Raw genomic sequence first — 22999 nt, forward strand, 5'->3', positions numbered from 1 at the left:
ACCAGGCTAGATTGATTACAGCTCTATTTTCAACCCTTTTGTTTTAATTTCCATTCACTCATCACCTTCTCATATACAACACGTTCTCTCAAGCATCTGCTTGCAGTTCCCAGCCAGCAATGGACAGTTGAAGCCACAGCAGTTTCTCCCACTGCCCATCCCAACCGCTCCGGTTCCTGCCCCCGTCCATCCCCCTGGAAGGCAGAGAGCAGGGAAAGCTCCCAGCAGGATCCACACCAGGTAATACCTGTGGCGCCGGACCCCGCAGTCCTCACTGGCGCAGGGGTCTCGCTGGAGTCTGCGAGATGCTCGTTTGATGATGGAGAAAACAAAAGAAAAGATGGTGCTGTTGAACTATCCTCGTTAATATTTTCCACTCAGAAGGACATTCCAGCCCTTTTATGTGTAACGAGGGAAACCTGCAGCCTAAATTTGCATGGGCAAAAATTTGCATAAACAAAATAAACAGCTGGTTAGCATTTGCATGTGCTGTTTTAAGAAAGGAAGGGAAGGGCTAGTGTATGGCTACCTGCCGGAGATTTTCCAGGTCTGCTGGCCCCACACCACAGCCAAGCACTGCACAGGAGTTCACTCACGAGCACAAAAGGTCACTGAGAAGCTGCCCCACATACTATCTTTATTGTGTCCCTAAATGCTTACATAAAGGAAGCCGTATTCAGCTTTCAAGAGGAGGGGAGGTTTTTTGACATGGGAGAACTTTACCATTACCATCAATACTTCTGACGGTCCTATGGTATCAGATGGGATTGTTTCAGAAAGGGATTAGGGGCTCAGTTCCAACACTTCTATACAGGACCAAACTGAATCTCAAGACTCCCAACATCTTGATGCCACAGACTCAGGCCCAGACATTCCAAGACACCAGAATAATCAGATCTTGTTCTGGTTTACAGAGCTGTGACACACACTGCAAACACAGATCCAGCTCTACATCCAAACCTAGCTAAGTATAATTATAATTTGCAGTGTTCAGCAAGCGTGTCAGACGAAGCAAAGTCAGAAACATTCTTCCTCCTCATGAATTCAAAGTTTTGGCCTTCATCTTCAAAACATTTGAAAATCAAAACTTCTTTGAAATAAAGTTCTCCACCAGTTTAAATTAAATTAAATATTTTGTTTCAATAATTTCAGGCCATTTCATTGGAATTCTCAGGCATCTTTGGTATCATTTTCTTTCCTTAGAAATAAAAAAAGAATGCTCTTGTATTAAAAGAAAGTCACAATTCCTTTAAACAAACAAAAATGTGTGTTTATATACATGCATACAGAGGAAAAGTTCATCCAAACCTTTCCTCCAAAACTCCCTATGCAGTCATACGGCTTACAGTTAAAATTTATGTAGCAGAAACCAGACTCTAGGTACAGTCATTGCACAAAATCCAAGGCGCAGAAGATCTCAGATATTCAGCTATCCTTCACTCCAGATACACACTGGACTTGGAGCCAAACTTGAAAATCTTGTTACATGCCCAGTTCATTTATGAAGCTTCACTAATTCAGAGCCTTACCACTTGCTAAACTCAGGTAAAAAAGCTCTGCTGTCATGCATATTTTTAGACAAATTATAGCAGAATGTCTTGCAATTTCCATTACTTTGTGGTGTCTGCACTGCTGATAGACACCAGCCCACATTGGCATCGCTGCTGAGGTGTCCTAATACTTGTCTGAAAAATACTATTAACTGCACATCACAGGCATTTGAAGTGCATAAGAAAACCATAAACTTAATTACACTGGAGGACTAGTGTGAGCTCACATGAAATTTGAGCTACTGTTATTAAAAATAGAGAGATTGCATTTACTTAATGCTTCTTACAGTAAACCAGTCAATTTTAAACTTTCAAGGTTATACAATCAGCCAAAACAATATTGGGGGGGTGGGGGGGTGAAGCTGCCTGTGGAATTTACTAGTAGAAGCATTTCATATGTCAAGCAGCAAAACTGTTTATTCCACTAAAAAGAATACTCCTTGAATTACCATTGCGTATGAGAAAGGCTAGCTATTCAGACTGCACAGCCTAAAGACTAAAATAATTTGCAGAAAAGACTGGTTGCTGTACAGCATTCTTTCTTCCTTAACCCAGCCCGTCCTGGATTTCACACAGCTTTTAAATTCTCAGATCTGTTCTTAAAGCTATGTCGCCATTACTTCTACTCATCACAGCAGGAACATCGCCTCCCTCCTCCATGCACTGCCCACTCCTAGAGGAGGAAGAACTTTTGTTTTCTTTGCTTTTCTTCAGTTACCTGAGATTTACCTGCCTGAGCCTATGGAGTTTACCTGGGGGCTGGAGTGAGCGGGATCAAGGAACTCTTCCATGTCCAAAACCACAACCAGAGAAAAAAATGGATTGTGCTTAAATGAGTCACATCCAGAGACACTCAATTCCCTTTGGATACGTTTGCACTAGCCAGATCTTCATTAAGGTCTTCATTAAGAGGGAGGGGTGTTCTCTAGTAATGGTTTGGGGAGAGGGGGCAGTGAGAAGGGGTTACGTGTGTTAAAAAAATTACCCAACCTTTCCCTTGTCCTCAGAGCGGCTGAAAAGCTAGATTACACAATGCCGTCACACCATCCTTTTCCTTGGAGAAAAGTAAAACCATCACCCTTCTCTTCCTGTGCCCACCAACCCTAGTCAGCCCCTTCAGTCCTGGGAACTTTGGTAAGGGGATAAGCGTACAAAGCAAACTGCTTGCCAGGTAAATGTTTACCATGCACACCTATCTCATAAAAATCCAGAAGTTAAAAGCCTTTTCCAAGGGAAGAGCCTTGAATCTGCTCATGACATGAACCTGCCTTTGGATCACACCAGCTGGACCCTGAACACAGGATGTTGAATCTTACTTCTGAACATTACAATGTCCTTATTTAGATTAGAAAAAAAAAAAAAGTTTAACCTATGTTTTATCTTCAAGGTATCTCCCGAGAGTAGTAGCACCTCTAGGAGTCTCAAATCTTACAATCTGTGTTAGAGATTTTACACAGGAATGTTTGCTGTGCGTGCTGCGTTATTTCAGACCTCCATGACTGGCTTTGACTCGGGGGGAAAAAAAAAAAAAAAAAAATCTATCTTCCCCATTTTCTGGGAATTATCCATGCCTAAAGTAGCATAATGATTTGCAAAAAATGTTTTTTCAGATTGAATTGACTCACACCTGCTTTTAACTACAGCTCCTCCTTCCAGCAAGCGACATGCAGTCACTCCAGTTGCATAAAACCACTACAGCTTGTAACGTGCGGTACTGTTGTGAGTAGAGGTAGAAATGTGAGGTAGAATTGTCTACTGATGAGTGTACAGCTGTAGTAGTATCCTACCTAGGACCAAGTTCCCTTAAGTTCTGTCCTAGCTTGTGTTATACTCATTTGAAAAGATGAACCATTAGGGCGGACATAAATGGGGGAAGAAATACTCTCCTTCCAGTCCTGAAAGTCTGCATGCAAAAATGATGCTGCCACGTAATCCTGCAAAACGTATGCCTGAAGATCAGCACGGTTTTGGCTCAGCCCCCACAAACCCACAAACCCCCCCACAACGACACCTTTCCCAAGTTGGTAACTTAAGCGGACAATAGAAGAAATTAGAAGCAGCAGAACAACCGTAGAGGCAAGAACCACCCTTCGTGAAAGGGCTCTCTTCAAAAAGCAGCCTAAGAAGCCCACCTGCATGATTCATACACCACTTTATTTAACGTTCTTTTCCTGTTTGCCCAGGTTCATGTCAAGGGTACAGCGACCCGGGCTGTTTCCACAGCAAACTTTCATGTCCGCTGCAATTTTCCCTTTCAAATTCAATACAGTAAAATGAAATGAAGCAAAATGAAACAATCTTTATATACCAGTTCAGCTAGCATTGCCTAGCCCTCATTGTGCTGCATCTCTCATCAGCTCTCATTTACTCAGACAAGACAGAAAAGATTTGCAGATCCTATTACATTTTCCCACCCTATTTCCCATTCTGTGTGTAATTTTTTCCTTCAAATAATACTGATTGTGTCAACTGGAGGGGAGGGGGGGGGGGTTGGGGGGGGAGAAAGAAAGAAAGAAACAAGCATTCTTTGTGTTCTCTTCATAGTAATAAAATATGAAAAGAAGAATTCATGAGAAAACAGCTGAATTCCCAGTGCTTAGCAAATGGACCTGGCTACAGACACATTCTACTTCGAGCAGCATCTCCAACTAAACCGTCAAAGTGTCAGGAAGAGTTGTGTGCACTTTTGTCAGTGAATAATGTGGAACACAGTGCACCTCCTACCAAATGAAAGGTATTTTACGGGGAGGGGAGAAAAAAGAAAGTCTTTTGTATACCAGCAAAGTGATGAGAAAAAAACCAAGACCAGGGTAGGCTGGTACCAACTATTTTTTCTTTAAAGGAAAAAGAACCAAATGTTTTAAAAGGTAAAAATAGTGAAGGGTTAAAAGGAGTAAGTGAACTGGTAAGAGAAAGCAGAAATACTAGCTTTCTTTGCAACCCACCTAAAGATGTCTGATTTTACAAGCAGCTCCGTTCAAGCACATTTTTTTCTTTAAGCACATGCACGCTCTCACCATAATCTTGAGAATAACAGCACCCTTTCTTTTTCCACTATCTCCTGCCTCATACATTAAACACTTTTGAGTGTTTGTAGCAAGCAAGGCAACGGATCTTAAAGAACCTCTATTCTTTAATAAAGATCCTAACGGATCTCTTACTAAAGAGCCTCTATTCAACCTCAGACCAAGAGCACAAGGAAGTTGAATTAAGGCTGCTTTGTCAACTTTAATTCTCATATTCACAGATCTGGCTTTAGATAAGCAAAATATTCTTTCACCTTTTTTAGTGTATTTGATTCCCTGGATTTTCAGATAGCCAAGTGAGAAAGACAACCTGCTACACACTGACATAGCAGTGCTTTGTGGTCATTGACAGCGTGGCAACCTTCAGGCTCACCAGACAGACCACAGCCTCTTCAGTGAATTAACAAGAGGGTGATGCTAGTACGCCCTCCTTATTTTCATCAAACAGCTGTTGTCAGGGTGGGAGATGCACAAGTGTCAAGAAAGAAAGGAAAAAAACAAAAAAAAACACCTTCCCTGCCACAAAGGTAATTCAAAGCATCGTTCCAAACTATGAAGACACAGGAAACCATAGAAGACGTTACCAGAATAATTTAGCATGGGTAAAACAAAGTATTTTCCTCTAGCACCAGATTTATAAACAGCACACCCGCAGCAGAAGCAGCTCTCCCCCCAAATTATGTTTAAAGCTAACAAAATTAACTACAAATGGTTAAAACTCAGTAAAACTTTCAGCAAGTGAGAGGTTGTTCTAACGGTCACTGCAAGACAGTGAAACCTGCATCTAAGAAACAGACAACGTCATGGGGCAGCCCAGAAAGAACACTAGGCAGGCTTTAAACAATTCGGAACATCAGAAACGTGTAATTTTAACTTGCACAAACATGACAGAGGCACAGATTCAAGGAAAATGCCACCTAATAGTAGAAATGGTGGCTGATTAAGTGGAACTCTTCCTGCATGTAACGTTATGCTCAGGAAGCTACGCCCTTTCAGCCTGGGGGACGAAGAAGCAGCGCCTGTGTCAGTTCCCAAGTCTTCTACATGCTCCCACTGTCCTAGGGATCGAGACGCTGATAACAACAGTAAGTGAAAAAGGGAAGATTTTGTTCAAAGGCAAGGGAGAGCACTGCGAAACAGGGACAGAGGGGCAGGATGGGTCTCTGCCACCAGGAATTTTGTCATCTGTAACTTCAGTCACTTCCTCCCCAGAGAAAACAAGCATCACCCTCATCATCACCAAACAGACCTGCTGCTTAATTTGATGCCAAGCTAAACTAACTTGATTCCCACCAGAGAAATCCTCCGTGGTCTTCCTCGCACACCTACCTGCATTAACCTGAGTACGGAAGGTCCTGCTTGCTTAATGCAGCCCTCTCCTTCCCCGGCAGCACAAAGACTAATTCACTACTCTGGGAGGAGGGGAACCCCCACCCACCTACTATTCATCTAGTTGTGTTCATAAAAAGCACTACCCTGACCATCCTCCCAAAACTGCCCCGCTCCTGTAAATGTATACATTACAAACACACAGGTCTGGAATTTACAGTCAACAAACAGCAATACAAACAACCGTCAGAGAATGTATAAACACTCAAAGGAGCAAAAATACTCAGCCCGGCTGCACCACACACAGTGTTTATTTATCTCCCTCGCAGCAGATCAATGGGAGAAGACATTCAAAACAACTTCTTAAACAAAGTGTCACTTTGTGTTAGTTTATGTCAGTGGGGCTTCTTCCAAGTACTTGTGTCACAGTAAGATATGGATGTGTTTAGATAGTTTTCTTGTTCCTTAGCTCCAGTCGTGGCAGCTGGGCACGAGCGAACAGAGGGGAGAAGGGCTGCTAGTCTGATCGAGTTACTGATTTAACATTTAGAGTCTTTGCTGCTCAAGAGAAAATTGCTGTGTATTTGTAACCTGAATGCAGGTCAGTAACTTTAAAAGGTCAGGCTGAACGTTTAAAACGTTTTTGTTATTAATTCCCCACCGGCTCCCAGTTGTGTGAATGCCAGGGAGCAGCCTCAGCTTCTACAGAGCTGAGTAGCATTAGCCTGCACCTCCAAAGACCAGGTCCTCAAGAAGATGCAAAAGCAGTTTTGAAGCAATAACTTTCTGCCATACAAGCAAATAAATTCTCTGTTCGCTTGAGACCTACTTCTTAAAGTGCAGGAGGCACAGATTTTTTTTATCGGGGTTACCTCATTTGTTGCTAACCCATCAGCCTAAACTCAAAGCAATCGAGTTTTCTCCATCCACTTACTACACTTTTTAGGAATACACAAATGACTTCAGTGCTCTCTTGCAGTAATTTACACAGTTATCACAAAGTTTGCTGATGCTTCTTAATAGCACAGAGAACTCCCGATAGTACACTGCACTTCTCTAACTCCTTTAACCCAGGGATATCAAAGCACTTTGCACACAATACATTTGCCTTACAAACTGCCCCCACTGTCCTAGGTCCGTACCACTGTCCGCACTTTACCATCAAGAAAAACTAAAGCAGACCAAAGTAGTGCTATTTGGCAGGGTTGCACAGAAAGCAGTAGAAATGGGAGCAGAACGTGAGTTTTCTGACTTTCTAGCTCCCCAGTTCATCAGAAGGCCAGCCATCTGAGATGGTGAAATTCAACAGAGGTTATGCTTCTGCCTCAGGTAGATTTACATTTCTAAACAGGCAAATGCTGTGTGTGGTTTATGCTATCAACCTTTCAAGGCTCCTCTGACTCTACAACAGCTTTTAAATACTATGGGGAAATGCTCACAGGAACAGGAGAACTTTGGGGGTTTCTTTCCCCAGGATTACACTTCCATTTGAAAAGATGGGGATGATCGCAAAGAACATACCTAGAGCATGACAGTAACTTTCAAACTTACTCCCCTCTGATATAATATGCCCAGCTTCCAAAGGGTAGAGAAATCATCCAGTACATGAGTGACTGCCATTTTTCTGTTGGTACAACAATCTAACCAAGCACCTGCTTCCTGCAAGGCTGTGTGATGCCAAGGGATCACAGGAAGAAGTCAGAGTTTTCCCTGTTTTGGTAGATCACACACACTCTCCTATTGTGCCTCATCAAAGAGCTGATGACGGAGGAGTGGATTGCACTGAAAGAACAAACAGGCACTGGAGCTACTGACAATAAATGAAAGTAAACACCTATGGAAGCAGCCTGGTTGTGGAACAGGCTACTTCAAGACAAATTCAGGTCTGAGGCAAACAGACCGAGTTCTCCCAGAACAGCACCTAGAGGCAGCAGTGACCTGATTCACCATCATCAGTTCATGGGAAGCCGTGCATCAGCTTCAGAGGATTCTGACCAGACAGGGAAGCATTCAGTCTCAGGACTCTGGTGTATCTCCCTCTTGCTTAGAATATTTGCAGCACATGCTCCCCTCCTCCATGTTTAAGGCACTAGACGATGCTGGACCATTGGTACGTCTAGGCTTCTAACATCAGAGTAAGTTTGTAAGCATAGATGGGTATTTGTGACCACACATCTGGAGTAAACTTGTTTTGAGCGTCAGTGTCTTGTGGAGTAGTCACAAAGCCACACAGGCAATACTATTAACTTTCAGGCTCTGGTTTAAGCTATAAGTTACTGAAGCTTTGCTTTACTTCCTACCTTAAATACAATTGAGAATTTGTCTCAGCTCCCCGTAAGTAAGCACCTTCAATGATTAATCTTCCAAGGCAAATATCCCTGGCATTGCTGGTGCAGTAACCTTCTAGTACTGATGGCCTGATACAGGAGCAGTCGTTTGTTTTAATGACTTCCAAAACTCTCTGAAGATCCTTTACCCAAGACTTTTATGAGCGAGTAGCTCTCTGCTCTGGGAACGTCATCTCCATTACTAAATGAAAAAAAAAAGTAATGCATACGTATCCCACACCAACAGTGAAACATAATCAAATAAGGAATACTGGTTAGATATTAGACACTGAGCACTGAAGAACATAGCTTAGTGAAAACCGATCCTGTTTCATGGGAACACACAATTCTAGTTTCTAATTTAGCACTAAGGAGGAAGAAGAAATGCAGCCTAACGTACGTTCCACTGATAAGGCACCCTACGTTGTTATAGCTTCTAAGGGCATTACACTGAAAGAAACACATTTCGTACGCTCATGCGGTACCTTCCACCCTACAAACATATGATCAACTGCCATTCGTGTTACAGTATCAGTATCCTACTTACCAGTGCTTAAAAGATGACTCTACATTAGATTGAGAAAACTCCCTTAATTTGTGATTTTCAAGTTAAGCATTCTGACTTATCAAGTGGGGGCAGCTTGTACCCAACCCATTACAAGACTCCTCTGCAATATATTTGCCCAAATCAGTGCACTCAAACTCCTCCAGAAATTATCCAACAGCATGAGCTGGCTTAGAAAAAAAGTCTACCTTGCTGTGAAAGAAGACATTACCCCACCAAAACTATCAAACTATCACCCTCATGGCTTGCCCTTTTTTTTTTTTTTAGTTTTATTTACTTTTTAATGGAAGCAAAACCCCCTGTCATCTCACCTACTCCTCTTTTAATAAGGAATGACTGCCGTGACTACCCCCATCTAGAACCACCATTCACTGCCAGCACCTCTGCTCTCCTCGTGTGCTTAGAGAATAACTGATTAGCACTTTGCATAATTAACCTGATTAGCACTATGCATAATCAAACTGATTAGCACTTTGCATAATTAAAAAGAAATAATAATAATAACAATAATAAGCAGTAGGTAATAGCAAAAGCTGCTAGTCCCAATGCCTGTTCGTTAGCTCTAGGATTAGTTTAGTGCAGCATAATTTATTTCTTAAAACTATTTTTTAAAGATGCACAAGCTCCTGAGAAATACAAGTTTAAAAAGTCTCATTTACTTTCAAGATCACTAGTGAAAGCGTTGGCTCTTCCAGAATTACAACTTCGGATTTCTTGTGCCTCCCTCTGCTGCAGCTGAAGACATTTCACAGGATGATGCCTGACCAGATGGACCACTGGTCCGATTCCCGCATCTGGCTGCAGTACTGCTTTTGGATTCATTATCACAGGATACAGAAGCCTCCCTCCCATCTTTTAATGCATATATCCTCGCAATGTACTTCAAGAGTAGGAAACCTGTGTTATTTTTATTGTCAAGATGGGCAAGGTAGTAAGACGCATATCCTCAAAAGTACGTAGGCACTAAATTCTCTCCTGCCCTGAACCATTACTCCAGACCACAGGAAGTCTGGAGAGGAACACGGAATTAATCGCATTCCTACCCCTAAGCCTGCACTACTCTTCCCCCCATTTGAGCATCATTCTTCTCTGTATATGTGCTTTGCATCCTGTTCAAGAATGTGAGAGAAAAAGGAACTTTGACTGCTAGCCTGTCCCATCTCCAGTGTAAGTCTCCCAGTTAGGGCTTCAGGATTAACAACCACCTCCCAGGGTCTGAAGAACCTGTGTTGCTAAACCTAGCTAGACTGCAAACTGTGTGGAACATCAGCGTTAAATGTCTAGTGACTCAGTCCTTGTCGACATTAAATGCCAGACACCCTAGAGGAGCAGTGTCCCAAGCGAGTGGGTAAACCACTGATGTTTTCAGTTTATTAATGTGGCCTCATCCCTCCTAGTCACACCACTATAGCCTTTGTTTCTCCTCACTTCATTAACCTCATCTCTCTCTAGCATCCTTATATTATAGGTTAGATTTTCCTTGCATTCCCCCCAGAGCAGTCTTCACCTTACATCATCTATTATACCTTCAACAGCACCTGAAATACTCACTGCCAACCCTCCACCACATCCTTACAACCACCCTGCCTACCGGGTAGCAGACACACATTACGGCTTCCCTGCTGACTGCTCAGCCAGCGTGGCTGGGCCACCGGGCAACTGGGGAGTCACTTTGTTCCAAGCGATCAGCTCGCCTGCCCTGCAGCCACCCAGGCAGGAATCGCTGCCGTCGGACTGCGCACAGCCCGGGCGCAGCGCATGGCACGGACCTGTCCTACAACAGTGACAAATATTCCCACTGTGCTAGAGTTCCTCTCATAAAGTAAGCCAATGAGAAATGGCAGGGGGAAAGAGCAATAAAAGAGAATCTTACCATAATTAACTGGAAACATATTACCCATGCACAGGGGCCTCTCCATCACCCCAAGCTAAAGAACTCATACGAACAGTGAAGGGTGCAGAGCTAGTCACTCATTTCACAAGTTGCTTAGTTTCAGAAGAAAAGCGTTGTTGTAGAGATTTTTCAAGTCCAAATGTTCCTGGGGAAGGTAGTTCCAGTAATTCTGGGAAGGAAGCCAATCCCTTGGCTTTATATGTAAATATTTAAACAACATTATTTTTATATACATATTTTTTATACACATATACATATACATCTTTAGACTTCCAGACTTGCAAAACTGCAACGGAAAAAAATATGCCAGTCGATGTATAGCTATCGGCTCACCTGTCTGAGCTATGATAACTGACCATCAGAAACAAAATACGATGACTTCCAAATAATTGTGCCATGTCATCTATGTATACTAATCCACCCAAACAGAAGAGCTGAAATAGCAGGACTATGGATTCTGAAGCAGAGAGATTAAAGTTTTAAATTTTACCTCCTTAGAAGTAGCAAGAACACAAGGTTCATCAATTTCAAATCTTTCAGAGCCTAGATGGATGCAGTGTGCTCCATCCACAGGTGTGGTATCTCCAGCTTTGGATGACACAAAGCTTCCCATTCCTAGCATCTTAGCACCCTGACACCTGACAGAAAAGCTGTGACTTCATCGTGTTTAGAAAGGTCACTGCTGCTTCAGGCTTAAATCAGGTCCATACCTCAAAAGGGATTACCTGGTAGAAAATGCAAGTGAAAGAATAGAAACATACCTGGCACTGAGATTCTGTGAATAAATAAAATTAGATTGGGGGGGGAGCTCAAAAAGCTTTATAATTGTTGAGGAGGAGGTTGATAAAATGGGAGGAAGATGATTTAGTGAGAAGGTATCCCGTCACAGTGTATGATGAATAAATCAATCCATGAAAATAAAATTTACCACGTAGATTCCACCTGTATATACTCAGGAAGCAAAAAACACACCCTAATACAAGGTACACGTGTGTAAATTCATGGGTATATGATTTAAAGAAATCAAATATTTATGAATACAAAATTTACACGTCTGTTCAAGTATGTGTATATAGCACAACCAGCGTGAGTTTTAAGAAAAGATCACATAAGTGTACAGACATATACATAAAAGTATAGAAAAAAGGACCAAGAGTAGCGCAAGCCTTTTAGAAAATATTTTAATGGCTTTAATAAAAAGCCCTCACAAAAAGTTTGAGGGGCTTCTGCAATCTTACATTTTTCTATTGCAAAATACACCTGCTTTCTTTTCTTTCTTCCCCCCCCCAAACTAAATATTTCTTCCATCTAATGACTCTCTTTATTAGACAGCATCTAATTTGCATACATTTACATACAATTTAACTGCTAGCTTGTGAGAACAAAGAAATGGCTCTGTATTGTACTGAAGGACAATACTCAGAAAAGGAAGGTATAAAAACCAGCTAGCTCGGTGGCTGTGTATTCTCTTTGTTTCAGAAATACCAGGATTTTTAAACACACCACTTAAAGGGTGAAAAAGATTATTTCATCAAACAATGAAAAAAGATACAGTGCAGCTCCCTTTTAACACATTCTCTCTCTGGCCTGGTTAATGGGATTTAAGGGTCCAATATTTCTTTGCTTTCTTCTGTTTCCTTTATTAGAACTGATGGATTTAATTCTGTCACATATTTTACTTCATATTTTATTCCTATAACAATCTATGCTGAAGTTCAGCTCCAATGCTAATTCAAGACCATCTTCCTTCCCTTGCAATCAGCCTGGAACACAACTGAACCACCTCCGACGGGCATGAAGTACTCTGCCCTCCATGCCCAGGGCTAATGGATTTTAGAGAGAGTTTGCCAGAATTCCACCTTGTGGCAACGAGTCCAGAGATAATGAAAACTTACCACGTAGCTGACTGGGCATCGACAGGAAGGGAAGCTGGGCTGAGCTCCGCTGGCGAGAGCAGGGAGGGACTGTGGTCAGAGTAAATGCAGGATGTAAAGGATGTGTCAAGCCCTCTAGTTCCCTAAAAGAAGAGGAGAAAAGGATCTTCAAGATCTGGCATGAAGCAAAAACCTTTAGAAACAGTTGGCAGGAACTCCATCACAGGCCCTACCGCACGCATGACACAAGCGCAAAGCGTTTTCCTCCGCAGGCAGTAGGAGCACCAACCACAGAGAACGGCTAGAAATCGAGTACTTGTGGACTTGACATAAAAATGTTGCAGAGAGAAAAGAAAGCGTGATTTCAGGGACATCCTCTTGTCCCCTCAAAGGTGCAAAACCCAGCAAAACACCTGGGTCTGCCACTGGCTGCTGCCTGCATGGTGGAGCTGCTTGCTCTGTTTCCCAGCGCTGCCCTTCCCAATGCCGACTGCGCCCAGCGGGGCAGAAGCAGCAAAGCACCAGCATTCAGTGCTGCGGGGACGGGGCTAGGCAAACCCAGCTGCTCCGGTGGCACGTTACAAAGGCCTGTCCTACAGAAACGTAGCAAGTGAAACCTTTCCTGGTGTAAGCATACCTACTGCAACCTAACGGAATGGGACTACTCGTGGTAAGAAGCATCGGGCCACGTTAGCTCGCATACAAAGCGGGCAGTCACCTGCTCCATTCCGTTTGCCCCAACCGGCCACGTGATGCACGGTCCAGTGGCTTCACATGATCAGCAGAAGGCCAAGCGTTAATTTCATGGGCATTCTCACGCCAGCATGTGTGGCACAGTAACACCACGACTGGAGATACAGGATCCACATGACAAGCTGTACATAGAAGAAACTTGTGCTGATACTGCCCTGACGTGTCTCACTGGCACTGAAAGGACATTAAACATTATTTTCAGACACAAATTTTAATTTAAAGCTGGCTGAAATGTTAATGAAGTTTTAGCTTTTTTTCAAAGGGGAAAATTCCCTACTGCTTACAAAAATGTGGGTTTTTTTTTCCCTGCCTGATCTGCTTCTAATGACATATAGCAACCAAACCTCATAAATGAAATTAATCACACCTTCATATCACTCTCCCTTTTCAAGGATGGAAAGGTTAGGTGTGATCTTCAGAGTTACTGGTGCGTATCGAAGTGCAGGTTTTAGAAAACAGTGGAGAAAGTAAATTCCAAAGCCACAGTTCCTTTAACTATCATACCCTATCCTCATAGCTATATCCTGCTGAAATCACTGGGTTGTTATCTTCAGAGCCTTTGGAGTGCGGCTGCACTACTATGTAAGCTGATTTTAATTGCAGCTGCCACAATCCCACCCTTCCTTCAGCTCTTTTCTCTCCTCACCACATGTCCCCAAGTCCATCCTTGAGTAAGGACTGGATAAACGCCTGGTTCAGGGAGCTTTCAGCTGAATGGAAATTTCAGGTCCATGTCTTTTCAGCCACATGAACCCCCAGCTGCCACTCAACATCCAGGCATGAAACTTGAGGGTTAGAGCAAAGGAGGCAGCAGAACTGTACAAGCGGAGGAACAGCAACACAGCGGCATCACCATCGCTCAGTTTAAGCTGCTGTGGACCTGCACCTTGAGATGTCTAGGGCTGCTTTGGTATGACATGGAAGAAAGGGTCTGACCACACAGCTGAAAGCCAAACCAATCATGGCTTTATAGGTAAAAAAGCCCCCCCCCCCCCCTCACACGCTAACCTAAAATAAACTGGCAGGCCACGTGGATCATACAGAACACATGCAGTCTGCTCCTGATGAAAAGTAGCTTGAGATAATGGTGCACTGCTACGACCTGCACCAGGGGCAATTTCCAAGTGGCAGGTTGAATTAGCCTCAAGTGACATGCATTACAGTAATGCTTCCCTGAGGCAATAAGGCAAGGTCCCACATTCAGAAAGAAAGAATTGAGCTTTCTTGCCAAAGGCAAACGATAAAGCACATGATTAAGAACCACTGTTAACAGAACATCCAGAAGCTCCTGAAAAAAATCTTTCAAGGACTTCAGAAAATACATCTGGAAATAAAAAGCATGAGTTTCCTTTCACATACCTACCGTTACAGTACAAAGTACCTTTTTTGCTACTTTCCTGGAGCACAAGTGTCAATTCTGTCCTGACTTAAAAACTAAGCCTTCTAACCATCAGCAACTACACTTTCTAACCTTTCTTCAGCATTTCTGAAGTCACTCTGCCCAAACAGTTATGCAGGAGGTTGTGGGGTGAAATCCGGATTTCAGCTGAATACAGAAGACACTTCAGTCCAAATCTCTTCCTTTAGCTTGCCTGCTCTAGGGGTGACAAAAATTGGAACATTTCAAACACTACGAGAAAGATCCTTTGGCAGTAAGGGATCATCCAACACCATACTCTACAATATCTTCAGGAGAAGGAGTCACTGAGGACAAGCTTCACTAGCCAGTTAGCATCCACAGATGATTCATCACCTTTGGAAATTACAGTAACTGAAAGAACTAAAAGAGTCAGAGTGGACACCTGATCTTCATCAGCTCAACAACCAATACCCCCCCTTCAGTACCGAGGTAAAGAATGTTTTTTTTATAACCGAATTATATCCAGACCTCAAGGGCAGAATACTAGATCAGACATAGGAATTGTTTCTTTCAACAATAATGAAATAATGCTTTCATACGCTGCATTACATACCAGCATACGTGATCCTGAAGCAATGGCATCTGCACAACTACTTGTTTTCATTCATGTCTTCTATACACCCTAAAGATGGCTACAGTTATTCTATCAACCATGGGCAGCTGCACAGGTTGTTACAAATCACATTCTGGTATGTGACCCCTATGCAACAGGCTTGTTTCCTCAACAGGAGACTCCCCTTTTCCTCAGCTGCCTTTAAGATACAGCCCTTATCAGGAAAACCCACCCATGCATATACTGTTGCTGTGGTGTCACTGAATATTTACCTCTATGAACAACTGTTCCACTGGAAAACATGCATACGTATGTACCTACACACAAAAAATACTCTGGCAAATACCTGTTATTAATCTCTAATGATGACAGTATCATTGGCTCACCATCACAATTGTTTGATTAAATTAATTTTATTCTTTCCAGGTTACAACAGGTGCCTACGTCAGTTTTGACAGTCTTTAAAACAATAAGGAGAATCTAAGAATTTTAAATGATGCCAATACTTTAAATACTTTCTATCCAAGTGCTCCTGATTGATTTAGAAGCGTATTACCACAACACCAGCCTCAAGTTTTATCTTCACTTTAACAATTGTTCTTGGAGCTAAAAGTAGGTTAAGCAAATTGTTCATCGGATTTTTCCCTTTCTTTTCTTTTGTTGCTATATACTACACTGAAGCAGAGATTGGAGGTTGGTGTATGCAGAATATTTCAGTGAAAAGTAACTGTCCTTTCACCTAATTAAATTTTGGCATTTATGAAGTTCCACTTTTTGTACATAGCTGTCTAATTACATTTTGTATTAGACATTATGGGTGGAATTATACAAAGAAACAAGAGCGTTGATTCTCTCTCCACTCAAATCATGGTGAAAAAGTTCAAGTTCAATCCACCAGCAGCACATTCAGGCCAGCTTTGAGTGTTTTTGAAAATCCTCCCCCTTCCAACCTGCCCAGAAAGCAGGCAGAAACAAATAAAATTTCACCACCTTGTGTCTGGGAAGCAACACCTACCAGCTGCAGCTTGCGCAGTTCTGTCTAGTTAAGATGCTGAGAATTCCCTTTTAAATACAAACAATATTTCTGAAGCTAGTAAATTCTTTCAAGCATTCACTTTGATTCGATAAATTATATTAAATACAATTTGCCTCAGCAGCATTTTAAACCATGACAGCCAGAGCACGAGTAGGTCAGTTTGACATACCGAAGTAAAATCTATGCAGTTGTATATCCAGCCTAGATTATGCATGCAGTCCCACACTTCCCGAGATAACAAAATTACCCGGCTTGCACTCCAAGCCAGTCAGAAACTGTGTAGTTGCAGATAGCGAAGTCAAGCCCGAGCCAATCAGTCCTGCTAAGCAGCTGCTATCTCAGTTGCTTATTAGTTCACCAGTCCACCAGGCACAACCAAAAGCTTCAGATGGGCTTACAGTATGCACAGAACGAAATCGTCTCTGCTTTCAAAATACCACAAAAATGCAACCATGAATGAATACTATCAAAGGGCGGAGGTAGGAGAGAGATCTATTTTAAATTTTCTCCAAACATTTTTTTTTTATACACTGGAAAGAAAATCCTTACTCTTGAATACTGTACAATAACAGAATCGTGCTGTTTGTTGGCAGAATGCTAAGTTTCATTTTCAGCAGAAAAAAATCCATATAGTGTTTTTTCCCCTGATTTAGATGGGGTTTAGGTCAACCTTAGCTACATACAAATTAATGTTTTGTTCAAATTACAGGGTAATTTTAATTAGGACACCCTGTTAGACATCCTGTTGTTCTATTTAATGGACTTTCTCAATTATAAGTAGAAACACCTCCCCACCCGCCTGCAACTTAAAGTAAAAATTATGCTGAATAAATATACGAAGATAAAAATTATTATTCTGCATTAGATCCTTTTATTTCTGTTAATCTTTATTTGGCAACTTCTGTATCCAAAGGGCAGAGTTCAGAATTCCACACCCATTAAACACCTGTTTAAAAACCACTTGAAGCACTGGAACCAGCCAAGTATGTCCCAATTAAACAGAAACGTTGGCACTGCTGTCCCGAGTAAGGAACACCCATTGCCATTTGCTCTCATTAGGTTAAACAGGTTTATTGGGATATATCTGGATTCCTGATTATGTGCATTGCAAATGGATAGAGAACACCAGAACAATAAAATTTAATTCAGCGTGGCCTTCTGTCCAGTTGTTGAGCACAGAATTTTGGGAGAAGTAAAAACTGGAGCTTCGGGAAGCGGACAGGAGTTACGTGCACCACAGGAGAGAACTCACACTTCTTTCAAGAAACAGCCTGGCTGACATAAAGAACTGGGCTGGGACTTCTTCTTGAAAACACTCCGAGATTAAGAGCCAATTCCCTTTTTCTTAGCATCTCCTCCTCTGAACTGTGTATTAGTTTGATTCCCTTACAGAGTTTTATTTGTTAGTTATAAGCACAATACGGTATCTCTTATACTCACTTCAGTGTTAAATCGGTCACTGATTTCTTGATTTTTTATGTTTATGAATTCAGTGATGGAATGAAAAGCCCAGAAAATAAAAGCTCTGTTCATAGATCAGACACAGTACAGCAAGTTTTCCAAATATTTGCCAATTTATTTAAAGGCTCTTCCAGAGACACCAATTGCATGGCAAACAGAAGAATCTCATCTCTAGCATTCATTTAACCTCCTGGCCTCCGTCAAGGATGTGGACATGCTTGCCAATAAGTGACAAGTCAAGTGGTCTTTCCCCAACCACCCAACAATACATTTCAGGGTGGTGCCACTAGACAGAATCAGAGAAGAGTGGCAGTGATTAAAAAGTATGTCTGAAACGGTTCTAATATCCATGCTCAATCCTCTATAATCCCACTTCATTATCAATTTATTAACTTCCTTTGTTGTCCTTTCTGTCACCCTCCTGTGCTAGTCACTAATGTATCTTAGTTTTGAAATTGCTCTACTCCACATGCACAAAAAGCTATCACGCTTCTGTCGCATGCCGGTCCGAGACATGTATTCTCGGGAACAGAATTAAGACTCGAAATGGAGTCAAGAGCCAAGGAACTTTGTTTGACCAACAAGAAATCTGCGAATGCAAAGGGAGAGAGGGTGAGAGATAAAGAGAGAAAGGAAGGAAAGAAATAAGGACAGAAGGAAAGGGTTCACAGCAATAGCTACCACCTGGAGCTGCAACATCCTGCAGTCCGATTCATTTCCAAGTCTGGTGGGGGAACGTTCCATCTGATGTTGGTTGATCCCGTTCTTTTCTAGAGTTGTTACCAGCTGTTCTGCTTAACCACACCTCCCACCCGGCGGTGGTGTGCATGGCCAACATCATCAGGTGGTCCTCAGAGGTCTCCAGGCACCTTGATCCCCCCAACCCCAGGTCTGGACACACGCACAGGGGTTTGGTTAAGTTTTGCAGGATCAGCCTCCCGTTGCTCCATGGTGTCAGTCGGTTTCCTCCCTTAACAATATATAGATAAATCTCTGCCGTGGCAGCGTGTTATCTTCCTGCCTTAACAATGTATAAATCACTCACTGCGGTGATGGCATGACTTTCCTGCCATAGCAATGGTGAGACAAACACATCTGCATGGCGATGGCGCGTCTCACCGACGCAGTCTCTTTACAGCTTCACATAAATTTCATCAGTTAACTGTATCCATGTAAAAGATCTAGAGTCGCTAAACTGATACCTTACAATTAAATGTATAAAAAGGATGGTTCAGCACTATAAACACTACTTAATTCACAAGTCCTGTAGTCAGGATGTTAGCAGACTGAAATGAACATCTATATATTTTTCTCTTCACTTAATGCCACACAGACTTCCTAATAACATAAATCTCGTTGGTTTTCTACTACCTCTTGTACTTAGTGTAGAATTCACAATTACTTAGCGCCTACATTTCTAAAGTAAACTTTAGTACAAGAAAAAAAAGTATTCTAAGAATAAAAGATGTCAGCTGGCAGTTGCTGCTGACCTAAAATTATATTTATTTTCAAGACAAGCATAAAAGTGGCAGATGCTTTCTTGTTCTGGCCGGCTACAAATGGCATCAAGAAATCCAGAGACAGACACTTGCGTACTTATTCTTTGTTTGTTCCCCACCACCACCAATAACAAGTATTTTTGCATACAAACACCACCTTCTGATTTGCTACTGCTCTTTAGATATCCACGGGTGCTGTATTCATTGTGGTCTCAAGAACAGTTTCCCTTCCATATTCCCACAGATCTCAACAAGGATGCTGGGTACCCAAAACATCTGAAAAAGGTAAACATTCTGTATTTTTTCTCCATTATGTAATTGACAGTAAGTGTTGCTGCTTATAGTGAAAACACTTTACAACAATATCCCTAAAAACTGACAGCCACAGTCCTTAGCCTTTTCTTAATTTAAACCTTAGTAACTTCCCCTCTTAGAATTGGTGGCTGACATTTTATTCAGTAGATGATATCTGTAGCTGCAGCACTTCCAGACTACAAAGAGCTGCAAACGCTATCATTACAAATGGATTTTTTTATTGGTAGATGTTTTGAGAGGCTAACCAGAGAGGAGTAGGAAAGCAGGAGCATGGGTGGAAAGAAAACAAAACAAGCTCACAAACAAACAAAACACTACAAATCACAACAGGACAAGAGAAGAATCAAGTGGTGACATCACCTTACTGGATTAGTAAAAACAATTCTGGCTTGATTGGAATTCCAGGGGTTTTTTTCTTTATATTTCCATTAGACCACTATAAAAGTGTTTAGCTGCATCACTTTTGCAGACACCCTGATAAACTACCTTGTATTACTCGTATCTAAGCACACTAAAACTTAAAAACAGTAGTCTTCTGTACTGTAAAAACAAATAAAGAAAAAAAAAAAGGAAGCGTCTGCTCTATGCTGCACACAATTCATTCTACACGTCTCAACTGTCATTGCACTTCCACTGAATTGTATTTTGGACCCTAGAGGAGTTGTCTTCAACAACACCCTTCAAATGCCTGAGCTTAACAAAACGCAGAGAGCTGCGGGCTGGCACACTGGCTGGAGAAGCGATGGAATATTCCACAGGAGGAGAGAATCTGCCTACATCACAAATATCTACAGGCAAGTCACATAATCTTTTTATATGCAATATAAATAAGAGATATAGGTTAAAAGGAGAAAAAGAAACAGCTTCAGAATCACCTGGAACACTCTGTGGAACTGACTTAATTGCCTACAACAGCAGTTTTTAAAGCTTTTGCAGGAGGCAAGTAAGTCCCTGTACATCAGATGAGGACAAGGCCCTCTTGGCCCTAGGAATATGTGGTAACACCCAACAAATGAGGGGAAAGAGGTAAAAAAAGAAAGAGGGGAAAAAAAGAAAAAAAAGAAAAAAAACCAGAGGAGAGGCACTGGAATAGGCTAGTACAGGAATTTCTGCAATACAGAAGCCTACCCAACTTCTTAAAGCCAAGGGGGGGGGGGGGGGCGGGGATTAAAAAAGGAAAAAAAAAAAAAAAAAAAGAAGATAATAATTACTCTTGTGTTAGGAAACACACTCTTCCTCACTATCAGGATGCCACAGCAGCGTGGCATCTTTTGAGACAAAGCTGAAAACTACAGTTCGTGAAACGGAAACCAGAGTTGCAAAAGAAAAGAGCAAGAAGTGAGGTGTGGGATGACACTGAAGATGGAAACAGCTGGAATTAAAAATCCAGCCTTTGTCTCTGGAGCAGGGAGGGACAAAAAAGGAGGCACATAAACTTTACGCACAAAGTAAGGGAAAGTCATTGGAGGGATATATTAAAAAAATTAATGTTTCAATATGCCACCTTGTAATACCACATTGAAAACCACACCACTGTGTGTTGTTACTGTATTTGGTCAAGTGCACCGTTGTGTTTAATTTGTACTTTGATTACGATAAATCACACGATACAGGGAGGCAACCAAGTGACGCACAGTCCCTTCTGAAAACTTACCCTATTAAAACTTAGGCTGTAGTAGAAGCACAGTAACCAAAAATCTATGTACGCTACACCAGAGGAAGGGAGCTAAAGTCCTGAACAGACATCTCAGGACTTTTGTAGACACGAACAGTAACTTTGCCGTGCCAGCAGTTGGACTGTTAGAGCAGTAGATAAATTTGGTGCATGCATCAGATACAGCAAACCGTGGGCTGCCCAATTTTCTAAGGAGGGCACAGACGCTCTGCACACCTGAGCACGATTAAGTCTTACTGCTTATGAAGAAGAGTGTCAGTACTGGCAGTGGACTGACTTGAAGAGGAGGGAGGCAGTTGGAGGAGAAGCATAAACCTGCTTCTGCTCACTACCAACAACGTTATTGCAGGCACCAGTAATGAGGTGGCTAGGCTAGGAGGGGAAAGGGATACAGGATCTGGAGTGCTTTATCAGCTCCAAGACCAATGCTGGTTTTGGCACTATTTTCACTCTAGTGAGTTACAAACAACAAAAAAACCCCAACCAAGCAGGTGCTAGCAATCTGAGAGACCACATGCCAGCTACAGCTGCTTCAGACTGATTCAATTACATCTGCCTGAATAGTCCCAGGACACTGAATCCACTGAAGGGAACCACAGGTCGAAGGAAGACCTAGTACTTTGGGATTTTAACACCCCATTAAATTAAGGTGGAAGTCCCTCAACTGAAACTGGGGGAGAATATTCACGTAGGGTCCAAAGCACGCAATCATGCTCAGCCTCAGATAAGATGGAAGCTGGAAGGCAGCATATGCATGACACCAGGATACACAGTAAAAACCCTTTGGAAATAACTCCTCAAAAATTTCCTGAAGCAGCCTGACAGCACTGCCTTGTTTCCCAAAACACTGGGTGCAGTACATTTGCTTGAACATGCTCTTGGGATTGGGACTTCACTCTAAACCTTGTTTGTACAAAAAGGGGCCAAGCAGCTGGGAAATTCTGGAGTGTAGTGTGTCCTCATTAGCTCCCATCTGCCGTCAGAACTCAGCTCATGGCAAGTTTGGCTAAGTCCTGGTGTTCTCAGGTCCAAATCTGGGTCAGTTTTAATTACACTATACAGAATTCAGTGTGCAGTTTTTAAATCCTTATTATACAGCGCAGAAGAACGGGCAGCTCTCCAACTAATCAATTTTTTAAAAGTACATATATAAAAATTTTAAACCAGGCTAGACAGACAGTGGGTGGAAGAGGGAAAAAAAAAAGTATAAGCGAGTACAGGGGTTAGTTAAGAGAACTGTTAGCAAAAGTGGGTCACCAGCAAGTTCTGCTTTAAAACTTCAAAGGAAGGGGAAAAAGAAAAAAAAAAACCTCTTCATTTTTTAAGACAGTGAAACTGATGTGCAAGATGTATACAATTCATACTGCGTTTAGCATCAGCATGCATTGCATACAATACTCCAGCCAGATTGCCACGAAGGGAAAGCTAGATTGTCTCGTGGCTACAGATTGTCTCGTGGCTACAGGACCCCAGCGGGCACTGGCTGACCTATTCCCGTATCTTTTAACAGTGTTATTGCCAGGCTTTGGAAAGTCCTTTTCCCTACAGACAAAAAAAAAAAAAAAAAAAAAAAAAAAAAAGATTGTAGCCTTTACCCCACAGGTACAGAAAAAGTGTGGTGGTTAGAAGTACAGTTCAATGGGATTCTCGAAGGTGCTAGTGAACTGCAGGATGTTAGTCTAAATCCTTACCCAATTAATGTTTTTTGGACTACTGTCACTG

The 22999-nt window shown here is 42.0% G+C and overlaps 1 long non-coding RNA gene across 2 annotated transcripts in view; it reads right to left on the reverse strand.

The window, feature by feature from the left end:
* Positions 1-22999, reverse strand: part of LOC119148940 — a 156945-nt gene that overhangs the window by 45257 nt on the left and 88689 nt on the right. For both annotated transcript variants that reach the window (XR_005104540.1, XR_005104539.1), the window contains exon 3: positions 12587-12708. This is a non-coding gene — a long non-coding RNA (uncharacterized LOC119148940). The remainder of the gene's footprint in view (positions 1-12586; positions 12709-22999) is intronic.

Source organism: Falco rusticolus, chromosome 5 (genome assembly GCF_015220075.1).
Source record: "Falco rusticolus isolate bFalRus1 chromosome 5, bFalRus1.pri, whole genome shotgun sequence".
Lineage (NCBI taxonomy): Eukaryota > Metazoa > Chordata > Aves > Falconiformes > Falconidae > Falco > Falco rusticolus.